Genomic DNA, 24,925 nt, shown 5'->3' with positions numbered 1-24,925 from the left:
TGAAATATAGGAGCAACTTTCACCCACTCAAGCCCCCTGTCTGAGTCTCTCACATGTGCCATTTCTGTATCAGCAGCATGAAGGCTCAGAGGCAGGGCCTTCCAGAAGAAGGAAGTGTGGTTTATCAAAGCTTGAAAAGCTGCAGCTCTCTGACCCTGTGCGTCAGATACTGGACACTGACATGGCCTGGATCTCAAAATCTAGGGAAATTAGAGATGGGTATTCACATAGTTCCTTCTCTGAAACTGGTGTTCCACAAAGTGGCCTAGAAGTACAAATCTATCCCTCAGCACCTCATGACTAGAGATGCATCTTTAGATGCTGCCTGTTCTTTGGATCTGGGTCTGCAGGGCTGGTCTGGGTCTGGTTCTAGTGTGTTAAGATGCCTGTTGAAGAACAGGAATGGAAGTAATTTCAGTGATTTATTTAGGGCTGGTGTCAGGCACTGACACTGTTTATAGTGATACCTACAGCAATTGGCTTCTCAGACTTAGGCTTCTTCAGCTGAGATAATTTAAAAATATGTAGAACTGATGTAATCTCTGATATTAAACAGTAGTTCCTCTTAATGCAATGGAAGGTATGCTCATACTTTGGAAAGCAAACGTTTATCTTGCTGAGAACTTGTCAATAAGGCAGTGTGTGGAAAGAGCACAACATGCAGCCTGCTTCATTAAAAGCTGAAGTAAAGACTGCGAGGACAGATCCCGAGTTCAGTCAAACAGTCTCTGATAGACTTATTTCTCCAGCAATCTCTGGCTAATAGAGTTGCTAAGATAGACTCTGGTGCTTAGTAGCATTTGATGATTTTTTTCTTCAAATAGTGCTATTCAAAAAACCCCCACCAAACCAAACAAATACCTTCTTTGTTACTCAAGAATATTGTGCAGCCGTGAACAATTTGCTTATGTGTTCTGTGTGATAAGTACCTTGAGTAGTTTTATATTTGTTTCTTAACTATATCATTCTATGTTCCCTGTTATTTTATTGTAAAAGTAAAATAGTTATCTATCATTGTTCTGCTCTAATAATTTTTTAATAGTTTTTTATCATATTTTACTTGGTGCATCTTTTCCAAATTAAAATATCGTGTTTTATTTAATCTCTTTCTTCACAGAAGATGATCTATTAGATCTAATTATAATTGCCAAACTTCATTAATTCTTCTTCATTCTCCTGTATCTTTTTTAAGGTGAAGAAAACAAGCATGTATGCAATATTCAAGGTACAGGTAAACCAAGGGATGATGCAGTGACACTAGTGGTAATTTCTGACAAGCTCTTTGATTCTGTTTTAACAATTCATAATCATCATCATCATCATCCCGTTTTTAAAGATAAACTTTTTATTTTCTGCCCACGAAAACATTAAGATATCTTTTCTGAGTACTGGCTAATTTAGATGCCATTGGTGTATCCATGTGGTTAAAATTGGTTTTCTTCTAGATACATCACTTTGAATTTTTTAATGCTGAATTTTATCTGCCACTCTTATCTTTCAGTCACTCTGTATCATAAAATCCTTTTGAGCCTTTTGTAGATATTGTCTTTAGTACCTTGAATAATTTGATCACATCAGTAAATTTCATCCTGTCACTGCAGAGGCTCTTTTTGCATCATTAATAAATAACTTGAGGCACACCAGTTCTCTTGCAGATACTTGTAGATCTCCACAGCTAACCCCCTCCAACCATGGTGAAAAGTGATTTTCATTTTCAGTTAGATATTATTTTGAGTATTTTTCCTTTTAACATAGGAGAATTTATGGTTCTCCTATGGTAAAAGGATATTTTTAGATATTGATCTATCTCAAAAAATTACTGAAATTCCTGCCTGGAATCACACTTAGGTTTGGTTCTGCTGAGAGCACAGATGATCCTTAAATGCATATTTAGGACCCTGCAGACAGTTTGTTCTACACTGCCTAGATGCATGTTTGTGTTCATGTGTTCAACACTGGAACTTATTATGTGATAAGTATAACTATTGTACCACAGGCTGGAGACACATATTTTAGGTGAAACCTGACAGTGGTACTTTGTGAAATCTATCTGCCCTTATTGAGAGCAGTATACTGGAGGTTACAGATTATTTTAGAGATGATAAAGATGAAACAAAAAGTACAAAGGTCACAAAATGAATATCACTGTTCATTTCACAGCCTTTTTTTGATACTTGATGAAAATGTCCTCTCTGAATGTGGCATATCCAGTCCAGCCCTGTTGACCCCACACACCTGAGGAAATAACAAACACAAACTACCCATGACTTTTCTCGGGTCACTTGAAGCACAACAGTGTAATCCTAAAAGGCAGCATTAACCAAGAAACACAGGACAGCTCTGAGCTCAGGAAACATACTAAATCATTCTTCCAAAAACTACATCTAGTACTGTCTAAGTCTCTTTGCAATTATTTTATTTAAAATTGCATCATATCTTTTAGTAACTGTTACTTTTAGGTGAATCTCATTCTGTAGTAGTAAAAGGATGCAGTTGATAGGGATGCATAAAAATTGTTGAAATCAGATGTATTTATTCAGAATATATACTCATGCACACTCAGATATTCTGCTGGCATATGTTTATGCTAGCAGAAATAAAATGAACTACAAATGTTTCCAAAGCACAGAAATTTTAAGTGATAAAATGCAATGTGACTGTAATTTGGTAATAAATAACTCTAATATCACTATAAAATATAAGAAGTAAAACTATCAAATAGCCTGTAGAGTTTATCTATAAAACAGAAAGCTGAGTATATTGTCTTATTTATTCTCATCTTCTAACCTGTCAGGAGAGCATGATGGCCTTTCAAAGATGTAGTTCTTGAATAAGAGTCAATATAAACCAAACTGTGTGGGATTATATATTTTTAGCTAAATGGATGCAATATGATACAGATCATTAACTCTAACCACCTCATCCATTCATCTTTACAACATACATATTGAGGTTGCTGGATGAGAAATGCTATTGAAGGCACAGACCATTTTTAAAGAAGAGTCAAATAAGTAAAAAATATTAAGTCCCTGTGAATTTGCATGATTTTTTTAGTTTAAATAACATTTGCTACATAAACCCCTTCCCACAAATGTTTACTATATATCACCCCGAAATACAAAATGGGGATTCATTTACTTTGAAGTGATGAAAAAACCAGAGTGGAGTGTTGTTTTATTTTACTGGTGTGTTATATATTACATTGTTCTTTTTTATCCTCCCACAAAGATGACTCCTGTAATACAAGGAAACAGTTTTCTAGATGTAACTATCTTCACCTAATCATGTTAAGTTACAGTGTGTCATTTCTGTTACCTACAATTCATATTTAGATAAATCTCACAACCTTCCAAGACAAGGAAAGCCCATATTTATAGGTTATGAGGCCATATTTCTATTTCACAGATAAAAATTTATTTGGTAGCAGAAAACATCCCAGCACTTTAAAATATAGATTTGCAATGTGGTATATTGTTAAAATTTAGTGCAGCTTTTACATATAAGTACTTCATGGCTGTATTTTATAATGAAAAGAAGAATCTACATTTACACATTACCCTGTGGACTTTATACTCACTGTACCAATTTATTCAGATTTCTTGTCTAGACTGTAAAAGCATTTTTTCCTCTCTGACTAAGGTTAAATAAATGAAAGCTTAGATTTTACTATTAAGGTCAAGGAAATAATACAAAATTTGACTTAATGAAAACCATGAGAAAAGCTGTAAGTTATGTTCTTTTTACTAATAAACCACTACGATGCAGTTGCACAAAGAGATCACAGTCAAAATATAATTCATGGAGAAAAAATAGCAGCTGTTATGTCGGGAGTTTATTGGAAAACTAACAGCTGGATTTGAAATCAATGTTATTATTATATCTTTTGATTGAGGTTACATTATAAGGATCATTTCCAGCAATGGAACTGACAGTTCCCCAGCACTACTGCAGAGAAAAACAATTGATCCAAAATACGTACAATTATTGGCTTTCCAATTGTTCCCAATAAAATACTCCTTATAACCAGGTGGAGATTTCCTTTGAAACCCTTTGAATACTAACAGTTATTGTCTACAGTTATTTTTGGCTGCATGCTTTGTAGTGCAAGCATTGGTATAACTGCTTCAAATATCAATGGTGTCTGTGAATGCTAGTTGAACGTTAATGATTCATAATAAATTAAATTTGTTTCTGTAATATATTTGTGCTAGTATTTTCTTTTGTCAAGGCAAAGATTGAAAACCCAACTCCTCTTGGTATGGAATTTAGGTGTAGAATCTGTCTCTATTTACCCAATACCATTGACACTTGACAAATCTTGACCTATTAGTATCAGATTTAGCTGCTTGGCCTTTGTTCCCCTTCTCTTCCCTCAGCATGACACCAGCATTTTATGTATTTGGTGAGAAGCTTTTCAGCTCTATTTTTCTATGATTTGTGCTAAAAGCTGGTGGGAACATATTTCCTGTATTTCTTTCCTTTATGCTTCCTCACAGGTAATGTTGAACTACCTGAATGATAGGAGAGGGATTGGTTGATAAACCTAACAGACCTGGCCCATCTTCTGTCTGTAGGTAATGTCAGCAATGTGTTAAAGGGTGGGAAGAATGTTAGGAGTAAGAGATGGAAGATGATATGAGGAATAGAATAGGGGAGCGAGAAGATGTTTGTTTGTTTTTAATCCATAAAATTTCAGGGCCTCGCAGCCAGATCAGTTTATCCAAAAGGACAGTAAGGACTGAGAGATTAGTAGGAGCAAGTTTTCCTATATGTAATACTTTAGGTTAAATGTCACCCAATGCACCTTGAACATCTAGCCCATCATGCCATACAGAACAAGAATCCATGAAATTCAGAGGTGTGTGAAGAAAGCATGATGCATAGAAACTGAAGTTAGAACCGTCATAAAATTATGGATACCTGTATAAACCTGCTTTATTTCTCTCCAAGCTGCATGTAACTGAAGTTATCTTTTATCTTTTACACTATTAGCATTCTTTTACACTATTATCTTTTACACTATAAAACACTCTCTAAGAGAAGAAGCAATACATACGTGTTAAACTCCAATGAAATGTTCAAACATCCAAAATGGCAGAGTTAGACTTTCTGGGTTTTGTCCAAGTGCTTGGGTGCTCTTTTGTCCATCATTTGTTGTTCATTTTAGACAGCATTAAGGCTTATCAGAGCAGGCTTTGCTATGCTTTGCATAATCATGGATGCTTTTAAGTTTGTATCCCTGAAACAGAATAACCCGAAGTACATCTCATTTGTACAAAACCTCTAAAAGCTAAATACAATTTAAATTTGGGACAGCAATAATTAAAATAACTGCATGAGGCTTTTTCAGAGTTGGTTTGAAATTTTTGTATTACCTTTTGTCTCTCATGTTTACAGGTTGTATTTTTGCAAGTGAAATTCCTCTTTAATTTGGTCTTTGCTTTTCAAAGAACCTATTAGATTTCCCTTATGTAAGGGTTTAATAATAACAGTAAGAGTGATGGTTAGGATTACAAAATTGCCTTTTCTACCCTCAAAGAATCTTTTCCCAATGGCAGATGAGGAAATAATCATTGCACCTGATGGCAGAGAACAGGTAAATCTTCAAACCTTGTGGCTCTATTGTATTCCTTCATATCATCCCCTACTAATATTTAATACTTTCAAAAATCCTTTGGCTGGCTCTTTCTTCTCCTCTGAGCTTCATTTTCCTAAATCTTCCCATGCCTTTTGATACAGTTAAGAAGATTAGGCAGACTTAGGAGGAAAATTTCTTTCTTTCTTTCTCTCTCTTTTTTTTCTAAACACGTGGAGACTTCAGGGTGTCTCTTAAAAACAAGCTATTTTGTGAATTACAGTGATTGTGTCAGCAGTCTGTACAGCCATGTGGCACTTAACCCCTAATGCAGTGTCCATTTATCTGAAGGAGTGATTCCCTTGAGCTCATTGAGCATGGGACCAGGCCCTTTCCATCCATTACTGCCCACATTTCATCTTTTCTTAATTAAATGAAAGAGAAATGGTCGAAGCACCACTGCCATGAAATGCTGCCTTTCCACCAAAGATACATAAAAAGAACATCTGTTCCATTCTCCATCCCATCTGAGGCAAGCACTACCAACGGTGGTGTTTGTAGCACATCAAAAAATGTGCTGCCTTCTTCACAGAGGGCGACCATGAGGCTCTGGGGTTGGCCTAAGCTTGAGACACACCAAGACCTTCTCCCAAGAGAGCTGCTGGCTACCTCTTCATCACATGCAGAAAAATGTCTGGGCAACAGCTACAAGAAAGAAGAGGAGCTTAGAAAGCTTAATTCCCTTGATTTTGCCTCCGGGCTACAACAGCTTGGGCAATGAACGCAGCCATCCTTGATGGCTGCAGTTGGCACAGAGCTGTGCTGGGAGGAGCTGCAGCAGGCTCTTTCTAGGAGCCTTTCAATTACAGCTTCTGAAAACTGCTGTTCCCCACGTGTGCTGCATGTTTTGCTGAGTTTTCCCATGCCCTGTATATTTCTGTGACACAAGAAATCAAGGCAATAATAACTTCAGAAAAAAAAAATCTGTCTACAGCACAGAATGGTGGAAGAAAAACTGTTTGGAAGCAAAGGCATTTAAAGATTGCAGTTTGCAGTTCAGCCCAAATTTCAGTCTGACCTTGGCCAAACCTACTTACTTTACTTTTTGTCTTCAGCAAAGAATAGAATGTCCCAAAGGTAATCTGCAGATGAAATCTGTTAATGACTATGAGACATTCTTATGCAAATAAAAGCCCTAAAAGTGTTTAGCTAAGCAATATGGTTCCAGTAAATATTAATGGAATAGGTTTCCCTAGGCTTTTTATTATGGTTTACCTATAATCAGACTCTGAAGTATAGAGAAAGCAGATGTTTGCCTGTTCACAAATTTTTTGTTCTTGTGGTTTCAAATACCCCACAGAAAGTCTGAGTTATAGTTTATGTGTAAGTGGTTCTATAGGATAGTAATGCTTAGCAAATTTTATTGTATTCTAATATTCATCCTGATAATGTAACTGCAAACCTGTTGCCTGAAATTTCTAAGTGGTGCAGGCACCCTTGCTCCCCAAAATTAAATAAATTAAATTTGTTACTGTAGTATATTTGTGGTAATATTAAATTGATGTGATTTAAACCCGTAAAAAAAGGTTGATTTTCAGTATTTTTAGCACCCACAGCTCCCACTAAATTAAATTTCATTAACTTATCAAAAGACACAGTGGGAATATCAGCACCAGCAGTAGAACTAGGGGATTCCTGCCAGCCAATACAGCATTCACACTGTCCAGCTCTATTATAGAGAAGCCTGTTAGCAGGAAAAGTTCATCATACAGTGAAGATCTTCAGCATAATAATGAAGAGAAAATGAGATTTTGAGTTGACTGAAATCAGTAACTCCATTGATCACAATTCAGCTAGGCCCTTGTTTAACCCTTTAATCCCATGTGCAGTAAGCATTTACCTGCTCTTAGCAGCAAATATTTTGTACAGGGACTATTTAAATTGCTAGAAAAAGACTCTTTAAATAGCTAGAATGACATGAAATAACCTTAGAATAGAATCAGGTCCTTTAATGAGGATTTGAGAGACTAAAGCAAAGATAGTGTTGTTCCCCATGGAAAGTTATTGGTTAAAGTATGTATATGCTTACTACAGGAGAGTATTCCTGCAATTTCCAGAAGCAAAATGTAGTAGCAGTAAACTTTAAAAAGGAAGGATACTAAGCAATAATGCACAGTAGTAACAGGAAAAGAGATCTGCAACATGCCACAGGATAATGGTAATCAAAGAGTTTTAAAAAATTGAGACATTTTTTTCAGTGTGTAAAGAGTGAGAACTTAATTTAGGATGACCTGAACATAGTTTGCAAAAGCCAGTCCTGTTGGAGTGGAATACAGATGATTCCAGAATGCCATTCATATTTGTAATATTCAAGCTGATGAGAAGTTGTCTACAGTGTACACACTATTGGAATATCGTAAGTGAGGGTCCAATATTCTAAGATTAAATTTATAGAAGGTTCAGACATTGTGATTTTGTTTTAATAATGCTAATCATAGATCTTTTGAACAAATGTGATTAGTTAGACTGTATGTTACATATTTAAATCACCACAACTCCTCTATTTCACAGTAACTAAGAGCTCTGGGCAATAATAAAATGTGAGTAATGACTCTTTCTATATCAACCCTGTAAGCAAGAGGTAGAAATGCTCAAAGTTTATGAGAAAATTGTGATTGGGGAAGTGAAAAAGCAGTAATTGTTCTGCATTAAGTAAACAAAGAAAACTATCATATACGAATACAGTCTCCATTTTATTATATCTTAGTCAGAAATTCTAATCAGCTGTGACAGGAACTGAATGAATTGGCAGCACCCAAAAGTGCTTCTTATTAATTTATCATAACAAATAATGATGGTGTGTCAAAGTAAGTTATGTCACTTCATGTGTTTTATGTCTTTGTTTTATAATACCAGCAGTGAAAAAGGGTTCCCTTTTCAAAGTCAGAAATGTTAAGCTCTCCATGTGTTTTATGTTTCCCTCCCTTTTCACTACAGTTTGGATTAATCACAGGGCAACCATGTAGGCAGACAAAAACAGACAGCCAGAAACCCTGGGAAATTCTGTTTCCATAACCTTTGCTTTTGCACTGAGATAGTTAAACTCTGAGTTATATAACATTAGTGCTTGGAATCCACACCAGGTATTGAACTGATATTGGTTCCCTGATTAAAAGTTACACAACTGAATGACCACTTTAGTGTCTATTTTCGACACTTTTCAAGTGTAAAGTTTGAATCACTGCATTTTTATTAAATGGAAATGAAATTTCATCTTGAATAGATGAGATGTTTTTGACAAAGATGAAATACCGGGAAAAAATGTGTACATCTGTATAATGTGAATATTATTGCCTTGAATTTTCCAAAAAAAATCCAATTTGCTGCCACATACAAAAATTAGTTTGTAATACTGTTGTCCCCATAACAAGTCAGAGAAAGCATTGTATTAGCTGGATTGCCATTCTCAGAGCTTGTCACAGGACATTTTTGCAATGAACACAATTCAAAAAGTATTTGGGAAAGACATGTCTGAATATCCACTTTTTTAATTATATAAACTCATTGATGTTATTATATGGTGTCCAATGTTCATTATAACAGCAGCTAAGGATTTGAAAATAACCACAATACTCAACAATGTATACAAGCATGCACAATCTACTAATTTGCAAAAGCAAGTTCCAGGGGATTGCATCTGTCAGCCTGCAGAATGTTCACATTGGCACCAAAATCCTTCCACAGACCCTGAATTCAGAGCCAGGACCTCTCTATTTTCCTAAACTGAGCTTCTGCTTTCTGCCCTATCAACAGTGGGAAGCAGTGGTATCCCTGGGCAGGTGATGCTTCATCAGACAACTTCTTTTCAGGTCAATCGTCTATAACTTCAGTTGAAAGTAAGTAAGAAGAATTTTCCCAGTAAAACCAAAGTGACTGGCAGGTTATATCACAGAATCACAGAATATATTGAGTTGGAAGAGATCCACAAGAATCAAAACCATCTCCTGGCCTTGCACAGGACCATCCCCAAGGATCACACCATTTTCCTGAGAGTGTTGTTCAAATGTGCAGTCTGTGCATCCAGGGCTGCCCCATTCCAGGTGCAGGACCTGGCACTTGCCCTTGTTGAATTCCATGCAGCTGGTGATTGTCCACCTCTGTAATTTGTTGAGGTCTCTCTGCAGGGGCTCCCTGGGTATCAGTGTGCCACCATACAAAGGCATAAACAGGAAAACTAATCCAGTGAATGACAAGGAAATATTTGTTCCCAGAACACCTGGGTACTTCTGAAAATGTTATGCTTAATATGCAAACTCTATGCAAATGGTACATACATATTATTTAAAAAAATTGTTAATACACGCTCATAGCAAAATCCTAAAACCAGCATAAATGAGCTCATTTTATAGTTACTTTGCATTTGTACCTGATTTATGCATTCTTTTATTAGAATTTCTATGTTGTCAGTAAAAGAGAACATGAATGCTTCAAAATAAAATGGAACACACATTTAGTTACCTTAGCCTTGTTTTGTAGAATTATTTGAGTATTTTTAAATACACAATAGCACAGGCAAACCTGTTAACTCAGTCTATATTAACTCACCTAAAAGGGCACTAGCTCCAAATAACCCTGCATATCCAGATCTACCCAGCTTGAAAGTTCCCATTAATTTCTTTACATTTTAGGATTAAAAATATGAACACAATCTGTCTGAGATAAATTAATCTGGTGTGATGAAAGAGAACATTCTTTAATTGCAATTTAATTAATTGCATTTATGCTTTTAGACATGGAAATTATTGATGCTTAAGATGAAATCTGAGGATTAATAAGACCTGAAGTATTTTGCTGTATTTCTTATTTCTGACAATTCATCATTTTTTCAACTATGAAAATTCAAATTTGCTTCCATGAATCTTCACCTATCTAAATAGATCATAAATCTTTCAAGGTGTATATACTTGAGCTGTAGATCTCGGTCACCCTAGAAATATGTTTTGTTTTTGTGAATATAAACTATTCATGGAAAGTCACAAAAATCATATTTTATATGATCTTACAAAGATTTTGAATAAAAAAAATAAAGTGTTTTTTATTGGGGTTTTTATCCTGCTTAATGTGTGACAATGGTAGCTCATGCTACAGTTTCCCTGTGACAGTATGTTCGTACAGCTGTTATTAATGTGGAGTGGGTTTAAACTGGATGTCTTACTAATTTAAGTTTTAAGATTGAATTAAACCTTAAATTAAATTCCTTTTACCAGAAAATTGTCAGCATCTAAATGTGAGTATAAATAAGCTTTAAACAAATCGGTACCATTAATATCTCTTATTTATATTACAATAGATACGCATGGATGTGTTCAGAGCTCTTTTGGTATTGTTTCTATATTTAGCTCTTGTACCTTCAGATCTTTTTTTAGGTCAAAAAACTGCACAGTTTTTCCAAGAAAACTTGATCATATTCCTCAAGTTTTACAGGAAAGATAAACAAAATATAGGGGAAAACTTTTAGCAAAACTACCTATGGCTACTGGCATTTGTGCCTCTTCATGGCACGCTTTGAAGCAGCTGCTTCTTTATTTTTTTATATGTTCACATACTTACACACACAGAGGTTTGTGTGCTTGAGCTTTAACAAAGGTAAGATTGTTAGTACAGCAGGTGTTCAGAGTTGCAGCAAAAAATGGGCAACTGAATTGGGAATTAGGGAAAAGAGAAAGCAAGGTTTGAGGAGGAGGTGAATGCAGTGTCAGCAACTGATGTGAGAGCTGTTCTGTTTTACTGTTATGAGACAGCATGACTGTATTAGGAATTAGATTACTGATTCTGTATTTCAATTTTAATTGAGTTTTCAATATATTAATTCTGTGGACATGTGTCTGAGTTTAATAACCTTCAAATACATGTTCAGATTGAATGACCAAGTAAATTATTCCTCAGAAATGCTTATTAGGATCATGTTGGAGGCATACAAATAGCAAAGGAAACAAACTCATGAATATGCCACTTGTTTCCAAATTAATTTCTCTCAACCCATTCTTGTAGTACTGCAGTAAATGAAAGTTGCAGCATTCCATGCATTTGCTGAATAAATGAGCTTACAATTGTAATGCCATTTGAGTCAGTGCTGTGTTCTCAAGTGTGGCAAATGTAGCTTGTTTGGACAGTGAACAGTGGAACCTTCCTGCAGTTGTAGTGTTCAGTGGCTCGGTATGTTGTGCTTTATCCCAGGCAGTATTTATCAGAATTAGCTAGGTAATTGTGGTAAATAGGAGAGACCATCTATGTATTGCTGGACAGCCACTGTCAAAAGACCAAGTTGTTTTTTTTTTTCTGGAACAACTTGCAAACTCAAGTAACATATATATCTTTTTTTTTTTTTTTTAAGTATTGAGCAGACATGGTTCCTTTTGCACTAAACCTTGAAATGTGCTACTTCTTAAATAGTTTGCTTTGTTATCTTTCACCTCTTTAATGGGCAACAAGGCAAGACATTTTGTGGAAAGAAAAGAAAGCAAAAGCATGTTTCCCTTTTTTGTGCATGTGCCTTTGTCAGCCACATGAAAGCAAATTGTGCTACATTCAGAAGCACAATTTCTTGCAATTGGTAATTTAGCAAATGCTGTCATTGAGAAAGAAATATTTTGATCTTAATGTGTTTCTTTAATGCACTTAATCTGCACGTCATGAGAACACTTTGGCCTTCACCCCTTCCCTCTACCCTATTAATCTTCTAGCCTTTTTATCTCATCCCTCACACTGAATATTACCATCAACTAGAAAACCAAAGGATGACACCAAAGAGAAACAAAGAACCATTATTGAATAAGATTAATGTAGTGCCACTTCTGCTAATTCTAATTTACTTAGAATTTAGTGAGGATTATTCTGTCACATCATCCATCACAGACAGATGTTAGGGTGGGAGTGAAGTAAGCAATTAAAAACATGTTCTCTATTTCGGGTGTTTTGTGATTTCTTATTGTAATCTCTTGTTAGGCTCCATTGACTTTTTCTCTTTTTCTAACAAGTATAAAATAATTTGTCAAATTTTGAGGTTAAAATTAGTGTCCCTGAAAGGGCTTGCATTGACAGCCACTGTGGATGGAGTATAAATATATTTTACTTCTAGAACAAGTGCTGCATTACAATGACTGCTGAAGTTTCTTCAGGCTGCCCCATCATCACGTGCTTCCACCTTGGGCTGTGGTGTAAACTCTTAGAGATGAAATCAAATATTTTGACATTTGGGTTGGTGGGCTCTCACATAGCACAGTCCACCTGCAGCACTCCTGCCTGAGGAAGCTGTACAGGATCTCTAACAGGACTGAAATACTTTATATGCAGTAAGGACAGTCAGAGTTATGCAAGCTAAGATAATAAGTGCAATCAAATTTCATACTCCAAGGAATACACTGATTGCCTCAGGGATCAGGAAAAATTTAGCTCCATATCTTCAGCTTTTGTGCTGCTTCATGCAAGCAGAGCAGCTGTCACAGGACAGAAAGTCCTCTAAGGCATCAGATATTGTCCACTTTTTCAGGCAGGGTACCAAAATGTATAGAACAGTAGTTCAACAAACTAAAACCTATAGAAGAAAATCTTTGATACTATTCAAAATATGACTATTCAGGGTGAGAGGTTTTCCACAGAGAAGTTTAAATTTGAGAATGGTTTACTTCTGATTCTAGTTTGTCTTTGATTTGTATCATGTCATAATCCTAAATACTTAAATTCCAATCTCCTTGTTAATATTTCTGCATGGAAATATGTGTTTAAGTTGTTGGCATCAATCAGATATTTCCTGTGCCAAGTCCTGGGCAATGCAAACCCTTCAGCACACCACATAAATTGGGGAGTTGAAGTGTTTTACACCAGCTTAACATCTTCTCCTTAATTATTGAATTCCTGTTTCTCAGTTTGTGAGATAGAAGAATTCTGTGGGTACTTTTAAGGAGACTGTAGACTCAAGTGTGGTCTGAGGCCTCTTCAAATGATATGGGGCACTAATTTCCCTGGGGGAGGGTGGGGGTTTAGGTCTGCATCTGCCTGATTGAGTTTTGAGGCTTTGCTGGTGTGTTTTATGTTGATGTCCCGAAGCATGAAATTTTCTGAAAGGCTTTGCAGTTGCTTCCTAATTTGCTTTTTCTCTTAAAAAAGCCTAGCCTACCTTCATTTGTTTGTCTGTAAAAAGCATGTGGGTTTATGTGGTGAGCTCTAGAGATGAGAGGAGGTGTTAGCTAGGGTTTTTGGCTTACAAGATAACTTGGTTAAGTCAGTGACATTGTACCAGCATAAAGGTAGTTATTGATCATGTCTTGTGCAACAACAGCACTTTGCATTTTTATATCATTTAAATATCAGTCTTTGCTTTGTTAATTCTAAAAGAAGATGCACACACTAGTAAGAGCATTTGTAGAGGTGCAGGTAAAGTCTTTGAAAGATGGACAGGTGGAAAGCTCAGTCTGGGAGTTGATATTCAGGACTCAGGGAAACTGGAGCAGCCTGTGGACAGATGAGGGAGGAGAGGGCTGATGCTGAGAGGATTCTCATTGCTGCCTGCTGGCTGTTGGCAGAAATTAGAGTGTTGGGACTGTGTGCTTGGTGTGAGTGTCACAGCAGCTTCAGTCAGGAGAGGTGTCCTGGTAATGGAAATAAATTGTGTGCTGTGGATTTGCAGGGGAAAACGGTGGTAGAAGGACAGAGAGTAAGATGTTAACTGCACTGGACTTGGAACTGTAACTTAGATATTGAGCTGAAGTGAAAAAGGCAGAAGTAAAATTAGCTGACTTACAAAAGGAAATGTAGAGCACTGAAAGTGAAAAGCAAGGAGACTGCCTGTCTATAGAATACGGTAACTTAATGGAAATGCAGCTTTCCTGGCTGTGGCCCTGTAGCTACCCATCTGAATATCTAAAGAGCAATACATCAGGAGAAAAAAAGTAGCTCTTCCCTGTTTTTTACTAGGAGAGCCATATCCTGCAGGTCTGAAAACACTCTCCCAAAGATAAATAAGACTGGACCAATTTTAAGTATTAATATTAATAATGCTGTCTTGGACTTCAAGGGTAGCTTTGTCACTGATTTTATTATCAGAGTACAAAATGGCAGCATGCAGAAGGATTGCTTCCAGTGCTTTTTGTCAGAGCTCCCTGTGCCTTTCATGAGTCACTTGATAGTCTGGGATGTTAGCTGCCACAATTACATTTGTTGTTTAGACTACTCAGGTGTGACTGGGGAAACAGAAGTGTGTTTGCTGGCACAGCTTCTTTCATGGTGGTTGCACCTTGTGCTGGTTGGACTGCCTGAGATCTGCTGTTGAAATCAGCATCTTCTGCTTTGTACTTCACGGCTTCTGTGCTGAGAATCAAATCACCTGGGTGGCTGCTGCTGGTTTAAGAGCATAATTGAGTAGTCTAAGCAGCATCTTAGCAGCTGCTCCAAGAGGCTTTAACCTCCGTGTATACACATTTCCTGGGATTTTGTTTTACAAAGAGGGGGATTATTGTCATATTCATTGTAATCACTCTTAAGTACTGTAGGCCTGATTCCTGGCTGCCTTGTACCTTCTGCAGTCATTTACAACTGTGTAGAAGGACTATAATATGTGATACCACTAGAATGGCTGTGGTACAATTACATTTGCAGAGATTGATTGTCTATTGCATATAGCAATAAAGAACCATGGCATGTGCAGAATGAGTAGAAAGTCTGTATATTAAGGTATTTCTGAGGTGTAAATGAATGCATGATAGAGAAATGCTGTAGAAAGAGAAAAGAAGACAGTAATTCTTTGTAATTCTATTCAGTAATTATTGTAATTCTAAATGAAGTTTCTATTCAAATCTATTTTTGTGTGCTTGGACTTGCTGGGAGTTGTATTCATCTTCAAGGCAACCCTTACTCTAGGCAGTGCTCTGTGCTGGGGTGTTTATTTTTAGCTGGGTTATTTTCCAGATTGTCTTCATCTCTCTGCAATCTGCCATGCCAGGAGTGGGCCAGGTGTTTGGAACTGCTTGTAGGCAGTAATGATTTTAGGTAAACATAAAGGCAAATCTGATACTGATATGTGCCACCAAAATGCATTGTCAGTTCACTTAAAAAAAACCCAAACAAAACCAAGAGGATATAGTAAACAGACTGCTGCTTGCTGTACTAAATCTTGGATTGAGCTTGCAGAACCCCAGAGTGTGAGGTGGTAATGGCTGTACTGTTTTAGAGGTAAAGTTTGACTGCCAGGATTTGTTTGCCCTTAGAGCCAGCTCGCTCCAGACAGAGCAGAGACCAAGGAGCACAGACACCTGGAGGTTCGGGCTGGCACCTGAACCTGAGCTGACAGGAGAGCCCTTGGTTTGTGATGGAGACAAATCTCCTTTTGCTCATGTATATCTGGCTCAGCCTGACTGTTCTAGTTGTATTTCCACCCAAGCTGTAAATAGTCAGATAATTTTACAAGTGCCAGGGAGAAAAAAAAGTTGCTTCATCTCTTAGGGGCAGCTTATATGTCACTGTCTGTGATTCTGATAGCACAAAATGTCTCAGTCATGAAATGTCAAACCTTAAGTATGACAAATAATCCTAAATTATATTAACATTTATTAAAGGGAAGGTGGAGAATGTATTTCAGAGCTTTAGTAGGAGTTCTACTCAATTTCCATATGAAGAAATCACTCCACTATTATTGTTGTTTGGAAGTGCCATATTTTGAAGGTTATGTTGTTGTCAAGGCAAAAGGTTCTGTATTGCATTTTCAACCAAGCCTGACTGATTAAGGGTGTTGGGAAGAATGAGTTTTCCTTCCGGAATCTTAATTAGGTTGACTTTAACTCACGACAGGAGATTCTGCCAGCTGTCAGCTACTGCTTGGATGTTCTACTAATTAAAACTCTGAGGAAGCCTATTAAAGGTGTTCAAAAAGCCAAATCTCCCTTTAAAATATCTCTGGCACAGCAAGAAAAAGTGTATGACAGTGATATTGCAGCATAGATAACTTGTCTTTTGCTTTTCATGTTGACAAGATGCAGCTTATATTACGTGGCTGAATAGGCTCTTCATTCCAAGCCCTTATCTGTCACCTTCTGTGAGTGGACTGAAAGGAATTTAAGGTGAAATTTTGCTGGTTTTCAGTTTAGACACGTCTGACATTCAGATTTTCTCATAAGATGAGTATGGCTGATACTGAAACATGTCTCTGGAAGTTTAATTTCTGAGGCAACAACATCCTGTAGTTCGTAAATATTTTCAGTATTGAAACAGATTATGATATAATTTCTAATTACCATCATTTTTGTGCTGGAGTTCATGTTCTTAATTCTATGCTGCAACTGGGATATATCTGTATTTTAAAGCTTTTCTAGTGTACCTGTTTCAGATGTGTTTAAAAGAAAAATCCTTCTTACATAGTTCACCAAATCTCTAGACAAACAAATATCCAAAATTAGTGCCAAAAAAAATTGTTTTGGTGGTATCTCTTATTCCACTGGAGACCTGGCAAAACATCCCTGAACTTTTGTAGACTGTTTGCAAAGGCAAAAGTTTGTTATTATATCTGCATTTTTGTGGGAGGATGGATTGTAGGAGACTAAAGATAGTGCTGAAGGCAATCTGGCCCCTGAGGAGTTGCAGCTGTACTAATTACCAAAGAGTAGGAACAGCCCTGCCCTTAACAGGGCACAGCTGTGTCCAATAAGGGTGGGCCAGTGAGGATGGGTGTTATAAAAGAGTGGCTCAGCTGATCAAGAGAAGGGTTGGTTGCTGTGCTTTTTGTGAGGAGCAAGGGTCAGGTGTTTGTGCTAGGGACAGGTAGGAGCCACCAAGCCATACAGAAGGAAGAGGAAAGGAGTTAGTGCTGCGAGGAGCTGCCAATGAGGACTCGCAGAGAGAAGGTATGAAAGTTTTACAGTAAGATAATAAATTAATGGTGGCAGTTCCCATCCACTGCTGATTGGTGCCAAGGACCGATGCCAACAATTGGTGGCCCATATGGGGATGAGTTCTGATACATTTCATCTTCTCAGGTGTAGACAAATAAAAATCTAGAAAGATTTTGCAGAAAGAAAGGAATTACTACAGCAGCAGGAGATTTGAGATGGCAGGGGCATTAAACGGAGGGGAAAAAATATTGTTTTCCAGAAGACCATTGAACTTTTCTTAGATTGTTGTAATTTTGTCCAGGTATGGCTTTCTAAGTCAGTTTCTGGCTTCTTGCTAAGGAATTTAGGGTCTAAGATAAAAAAATCTTCTGACAGATGAGAATAACTTCAGATGAGAGGCTTTCTCAGTAGATACCTGCTAAGAAAATTAACCAGCCATAATAAGTTCTGGAAGGTGGTGTGTAGGATTTCTGACTTGTGGAAAACTTAGAGCTGCTGTCAAGTTTTAAGGTAATTTGGGATTACTCAGAAGTGTGAAATGTGGGAATTCTCCAGAAAAGAAGGTGCAGTTCCTCTGAAATCCAGTATGACCTTTCCCTGCTCCCTCAGTCCTGCACGATGGCAGGTGCTGCTGCTCCATTATCCTGGCTCCTCACAAAAGTTGAAGAGTTCCCTATTTTTCCTCTAGGCATTTAGCCCCGTGCCAGGTGTGATTTGATTGATGCTCGGGCTCTGATTATGAACTTTACTGGTGCTCCTTTTTCCCAGCTGGGTATGTCTGGCAGCCCCTGTCCAGGGAGGTGGATGTAGGGTGGGTGCCTCTGGCTCAACAGGGCAGTAGCTGAAGCCATAGTCATGCACTGCTTTCTTCTTGGGAGCTGTTGATTTCTGCTCCTATACCTCCCTTGAAAAATATGGGTTTTTTGCAAATAATTGCCAAATGTTTATGCTGTGATCCTCTTTAAACGTAGATACTTATTTGGGAAAAAATTCTTACCTGCAATGCTGTATTTGTTCATTTACTTATTCCATGGCAGACTTGGAGTCAGGATTGCATTGACCATATTTTTCCCACTGTTTGTTCAATTAATCAGGATGTCATGCCAATGGTGCTTATTATCTATTACATAGCTGTAGCTTTTATAAGGTGCTAAAGCAGTTCTTCAAGCATTTAACAACTTAATAGGTTAATTAAAGGGTAGGTTTTATTAATTGAATTTCAGACAGCAAGTTCCATCATATACTTTTGGAAAAGATAACATGATTATTGAAACCCTACTACCTAATATGCTTGAATGTGCCTATTACTGAAAAAAAAAAGGCAAGTTTTGGGAAAAAAGAAAAAATAAAACATTCAACGAGCTTGTTTGAACACTCCCAAAGGGATAGATTACTGTCAGACCTTTCTAGGCAATACTTCAGGTTTATGCAATTCTGTTCCTTGACTTAATAATAGAAGCACATTCAAGAATGAGATTATAGTTATTTTTGTTTGGTTTGGAAAAAAATCTTCTTGGTGTGTGTTTCTGTATGTTTGTAAAATGTATGTACATTTTTTTAATTTGAACCTCTTCCCTTCCTTTAAAAGGAGTCTAGCTTCTCTTGCTGCTACTATGATGAATTACGTAGTTTTTTCCTGGATTAAACATGCACATCTATTTAATAGGCAGCTGGTTCATCTAGGCCCATTTGTGCCTCAGTTGTTGAAATTGATTAGAAAGCCATTTCTTTCTTAATCAAACTCCACAGAAAGGAAGAGTGAAATTTTTATTTACAAAAACTTCACTCAAGAGGCACTAGATCTTTATTCATGAATTAATTGATTCTTGTCATCTGGGGATACTAAACTATTCTAACACTGTAATATGGCTCCCTGAGTCTTAGTGGTGCAGAGTTATTTTGCAGTACTGCCATATGGGCATCTGGTAACCTTTCATTGTCTAAGAAGCAAAATTGATTGTAAAATTATCAGTGCACCCATACAAAGTTCACATGGCAAGTGAACCCCTTTGGAGTACTGAGTGGGACATTTGGTATCGCTATCCATATGTTTAATAGGCAGCATTTTGATAAAATTAAAACTTTGTGATTAGAAACTCAAAAGAATAGTTATCATTGAGTGCTGTGTCATTCCTTACATCTGCCATTTTGCAGCCCTGTTTACATATTTTTTATATATATATATGCTCACACAAAATTTGTGGATTTACACGGGTTGGTGTGAAATCTGAAGCTGTCAGATTTTTTTTTTTTTTCCCCACATTCTGGTAGAGCTGTGTGCCACTCCAGTCCCTTTTAGCAGCATATTTCCCAGTTTTCACATCAGCATAGGCACCAATTTATCTCATCAGATGAGTTGCAGCCAAGGAGACTTTACCTTTTGACCTGTGACAGTAATGAAAGTTGCTATTTTAAAAAAATTGTAAAATTCACCAAGGTGCTTGGATAAGATATAAACTTTTTTTCCAAATAATATGAAGACAAACAAAATCAAAATACAGAAGGTATTGATCTCTTTTATAGGTAAACTGTTTTAAGTGATTTAAGCTCTAGACTTTAATCTGTGTTTACGTATGTTTAACCTGAGGGGTTGCCACTTTGAACTAACAGCAGGCTCAGAATGTTACTAGGGTGTCAGCTCAAAGCTCTACTCTAAAATACATAATCTGTATTTTAAATTGGGACTGTGCTGTCCAGCAGAAGGGTTGCTCTGCTTTTCGTGCCTGTGTGAAGCTCTGGTGCCTCAGGCTGGTGCCTGCCCCTGGGAAGGGGCCAGGAGAGTGTGGGGCAGCAACTGCAGCAGCACAGAGACTCCTGTCCCTGTGCTTGTCCCAGGCCTGACTCTCCTGGGCATCCTGGCTGCTCCTGGCCTGTCCCACGGCAAATTTGTCTTGGCCTCGTGTGAACTCTTCTGTGATGCCCTTTGCTCACTGCCAGCTGAGGATACCTGCTGAGTTCCAGCAAGAAAACCCTTGTGAAAGTAACACTTGGGTCATTGGGAGCAAGCAGCTCATGTCTAATTATATCCACTTGAAATTGCAGTTCCTTTTTGTGTTTTAGGTTCTCCAATGAGAAATTATTATCCCTCCTATTTTGCACTGTCTGGCAGCTGTGTTTGTTCATAGATTCTGTGCAAGACTGACTTTCTGGCTGCCAAGCTCATTTGCCATATTGCATCTGTAAGGTACAATAATATGCCAGTGAAGAGGATCATGTTAGCATTCAGACAGTGATTAATTTCTTAAACAACAATTAAATATTCCAAATATAGAAATACTAAGTGTATAATTCATCTTGGTTCAACTCTTCAGATACAACCAGTCCTTCAGTTAGTTCACTTCATTGCATCAGAAAATTAAACCTAGTACTAGTCATGTTGCTTTCTTGAAAATAAAAACTTCTATATATAGGTGATATATAACTAATAAAAACCGGACAGTATCATGCAGCATTTTTATACTGGATACTCTTGTATTCTAACCGCCTGTGCCTATAAGAGCATTATGGCCAGTTTTATAGAAATACCTGTGGAGAGTTTATCACTCAGAGCTTTCCAGTAACATTTTCACAGTTTTTGTAAAATTATGGGGGGAAAAAAAGTGGAGTCCTCTTATTACCTTCATAATGCTTTCCTTGCCTCCTCTTGACTCCACAGTTTAAATTTGTGCACAGATGCCTTTGAAAGCTGTTCAGGGATACAAAGTGTAAACAGTTTACCTTTTCTTCTGTCCCCACTGGTTCACATTCAACAGTAGAACAGAATGGCTTCCCTGAAATTTGCAGCTTTTTCAGATTATTCTAGGGCAAAACCCAATTTCCAGGAGTATCTCTGAAAACAGGGCTACTACACAATTACCAGGACACACAAACAAGTTTGTGGAGTCCAAGGGATGTGCATATCTGTTTTATACCAGGAGAAAAATTTTTCTCTGTTCAAGGAGATATTTCAGGGAAGTTCTGCACAGACAACACAACAGGGAAGCAAATTGCATAGTGTTTGAAGGCACGCTTCTAATTAACCTCCACAGTTACTGTTATTCTGTCAGCATAATTGTTGATGCTATTGAAGAGGTAACAAAGTCCTTTGATTTTATAGAAACTGTAATAAACATTGTTGTACTATTGAATTTTTGCCCAGATGCATCATCCTTTTACTTTCATTTTGAAGAGCTGTGCCATAGGAAGAAAGTGGCGGTTAAGTTGCAAAATGGGAAAAGTTGGTACTCCTGCCTATAAAAGGATTGATGAAGAGTTAGGTTGTTGCTGGAACCTGGATGCCTATACAAGCAGGGTACCCAATTGTTACCATCCATTCTCATTGAGAAGGGATCTGTCTGAGTTGCAAAGGTGAAAAAGACAAAGCAGTTTTTTTGTGGTCTGTTCACATGGTACTTCCAATGCTATTTCCATCTTGGTCAGCATCCTATGCCAGTGTCCATGGGAAGCTGTGGCAGCAGCTCTCTGGCCACAGAGAGAAACAGGCACAACTGTCCTAGCAACTGTCCCGGGGAAGGCTGTGAGAAAAATCAGAGAAAATAATGAAAAACAATACTTACCTTCATTTGCTGCACCTGTTGATGTGCACATCTGGAATGTGTTATGGAGATTTGTTTACCAAAGGGCAATTTCTTAATTTGCCAATGGTGATGGTGTTTTGGGTTCAAGGACCAGTTAGGGTATCAGGCTGTCTGCAAGGGTGATGGGTTTCTTAGTAAGTATAGCATAATAAAGTGATTGATCAGCCTGCTGGAATCATGGAGTCAATGCTGGTTATTACCCAGAGGGGACATGTGTTATGATAGGAACCTGCTGCTTTTATATGATGGAGGTAGGTATATAAATATACTGTATTTTGCAGAGTTTCCCTGTTTGGTTCCCCCCCATACCTCTCTTTGGTTAAGGACCTCTTAAGCATTTCATTAAGCTAGAAATGTAGTTTTTTTTCTTAGAACTGTTTTTATTCTTCTGTTAAAAACAAAGGATCAAAAATACTTGTAAGACCTCAATTTTGATGAGACAGTATCTGGTTGACAAATTCACCATCATGTTTTATTTGGAGTGAACATAGACAATCAGGCATGAATAATACATGATTCTCTGTTGCTTGTATTTTGAGAAGCCACATGACACAGTTCAGAAGAGGTGCATTTACTTTTGCAGTTATCTGGGGTTACAGCCAAGTGTTGTGGGGGACATACACAGACCTGTGTGATTTCTGCCATACCCTTTATTCTCCATCCTCCCTGCTGACTTTTTAGCTGTCTAGCACCTGTGTAGTTAAACAAACATCCTTGCTAGCAATTTTAGCCTCTCTATATGAATTTACACCCCTAATTGCCGACATTCTGGCATCCCCAGTTCTCTCCAATTTTGCCAGGAGAGGATACATTGAACATGATATTGAAGTGCAGAATCAGTTTCCAAACTGAGAGTGAGTGAAATAATCTTAAGGTTTTTTGTCAAATAGAGGGATAGTGCCTATAAATCATAGTTCTTTAAGTTTAGGTCGCTTCTGATGAAAGAAAAAGATTTGGAATTCCTAATTTAAAATCCTGACAATTCTTCTGTTTATCAGCAAAGGGATGGGATAGAGAACCTCAGTGCACTGACCTGTGCTCTACAACTTGTGCAAAACACTCCTCATGTCATAGAACTGAGAGGCCAGAAAAGTTTTGAATAGCCACTATGATATTAAGGTGCTGTTGTGTTTCATATTGGAATCCTCTATACCATTAATATTGTTAACAATGGAAAGGCAGGTTAGGAGTTTGTGTTAATGCAGAATCACCTGCCAGGAATTGTTTAACCCATGTGATGTGATGATCCTACTCTTCAAGCAACCAGAGCTAGGCCAGTGGGTGCATTTCAAACAGGTTTGAGCTGACAAAAAGAAGTTGATATGTAGCCCATGATAATCTTCAGAAAAGCATAGGGGATTGGGAACTGATTCTAAGATTGAGTCAAAATTCCTGTCTGAATGGGGAATTCTTCTAATAGCATAGTTACTTGCATTTACCAGCTGCATGTATGCCAAGGCTCTGTTTTCATTGGCATGAGCAGTATTGAGAACAGAGTACATGAATATTGTGCTCTGGCATGTAGTTTTAGTTCTGGGACAGATATTTTTGCTCACCTTTTTCTTCTATAAAGCTGTAGATAAAGTAAGGGTGTATCTGAGCCTGTTAGGGGCAGTATAATTTAAATTGTATCTGTATCATATATACTTTGGCTGAAAATCTTATTGTGCTGAGAGTGAATACTCAAGTTCCATATTAGCAGCAGCTGAACAGTCTTTATGGTGACCATTTGCACAGGGATGAACTTTGCCTAAGGAAGAGGGGTAGTGAAATGTCACAGGAGTGTTGCATATTCTGCCTACATTAATTTCATGTGGAATATAGAATCAGAATTTGTTCACTCTGTTCTCTGAGGAGAAGAAAAGAAAAAGGTGCTGAAAGAGTGAAATGAGCTTATCAGTGCTAAGTGTAAATGTGACCCTTTTTGCTAAAGATGTGTGTAAATGCTAAGCAGCAAACAGATTTAAAATGCTTAGTTGTATCATGTTCGAGCATAATATTTGATAATTAAAGTGCAGTGAAAGCAAAATGTGTGTTGAACATAAGACAGACTTGAGAAAACCTAGTGTTCATCCTGAGATGTGGGACATCCAACCCCTTAAGTCAGACAGTAAATAGATTTTATCTTCCTATTGCCCTGAACATCTGGAGTTTGGTATTTGCGAATTGATTTGTCTTAAATTACAACATGCTTTGCCCCCCCAACTTCTATCCTATCCCTACTATCCATATAAAACTCATCCATGTCCATATTTAGAAAATTTAATTCCCAATTTGGTGCCTTGATTATTTGCTGTGTATTACCATAACTTGTATTGTTGGCATGAAAAGACGGCCTATTCAACCAGGAATACCCAAGTTGTCATAAAAGCTACACAAACTCATTAATCCTTTTAGTTATTTTTAAAGCAAGCACCAGAATGAACTGCAATTGATTGCAAAGGTCAGTTCACATTAAAAATATTCCAATGATCTTAAAAATTCAGGCATTTATCTATTATGCAGTTATGGCTGGTGAAATAGGACAGAAGTTCACACAATAATTTGCATGAGCAGCTTGCAGTGCTTCTCTGGTATTGATAGGATGTTCAGGATGCAGAATTTATTAGACAACTACCAACAGAATGTAAAAAATAGGGGTATTGCAGTTCTCATTAATACACCTTTAATGTATGGAATTATTGAAATAAACCTCTGCAGATCAATCCCACTACTGTTCACTAGAGACATCTTTGTGATGCAATGTCATGCTATAAATAATAAAGATTATGTGAAGAGATAGGATGATTAGACATGGGGAAGCTGCTGTCAACTGCTACTGGGCTTCAGCAGCATGAAAATTCTGTTTTGTCTTAGGAAATATAAGTAAAGGGCATCCCATCACATCTGGCTTT

General features: G+C 37.4%; 1 long non-coding RNA gene across 2 annotated transcripts in view; it reads left to right on the top strand.

Annotated features, from left to right (window-relative positions):
* LOC115496230 (uncharacterized) overlaps nucleotides 1-19,407 on the top strand; it is a 42,577-nt gene extending 23,170 nt beyond the window's left edge. For both annotated transcript variants that reach the window (XR_012057127.1, XR_012057128.1), the window contains one exon: nucleotides 1,193-19,407. This is a non-coding gene — a long non-coding RNA (uncharacterized lncRNA). The remainder of the gene's footprint in view (nucleotides 1-1,192) is intronic.
* Nucleotides 19,408-24,925: the final 5,518 nt, after the last annotated feature.

Source organism: Taeniopygia guttata, chromosome 8 (assembly GCF_048771995.1).
Source record: "Taeniopygia guttata chromosome 8, bTaeGut7.mat, whole genome shotgun sequence".
In the NCBI taxonomy this organism is placed as follows: Eukaryota; Metazoa; Chordata; class Aves; order Passeriformes; family Estrildidae; genus Taeniopygia; species Taeniopygia guttata.
The sequence above is the reverse complement of the archived record's forward strand: the minus strand, read 5'-3'. Positions and strand labels throughout refer to the sequence as shown.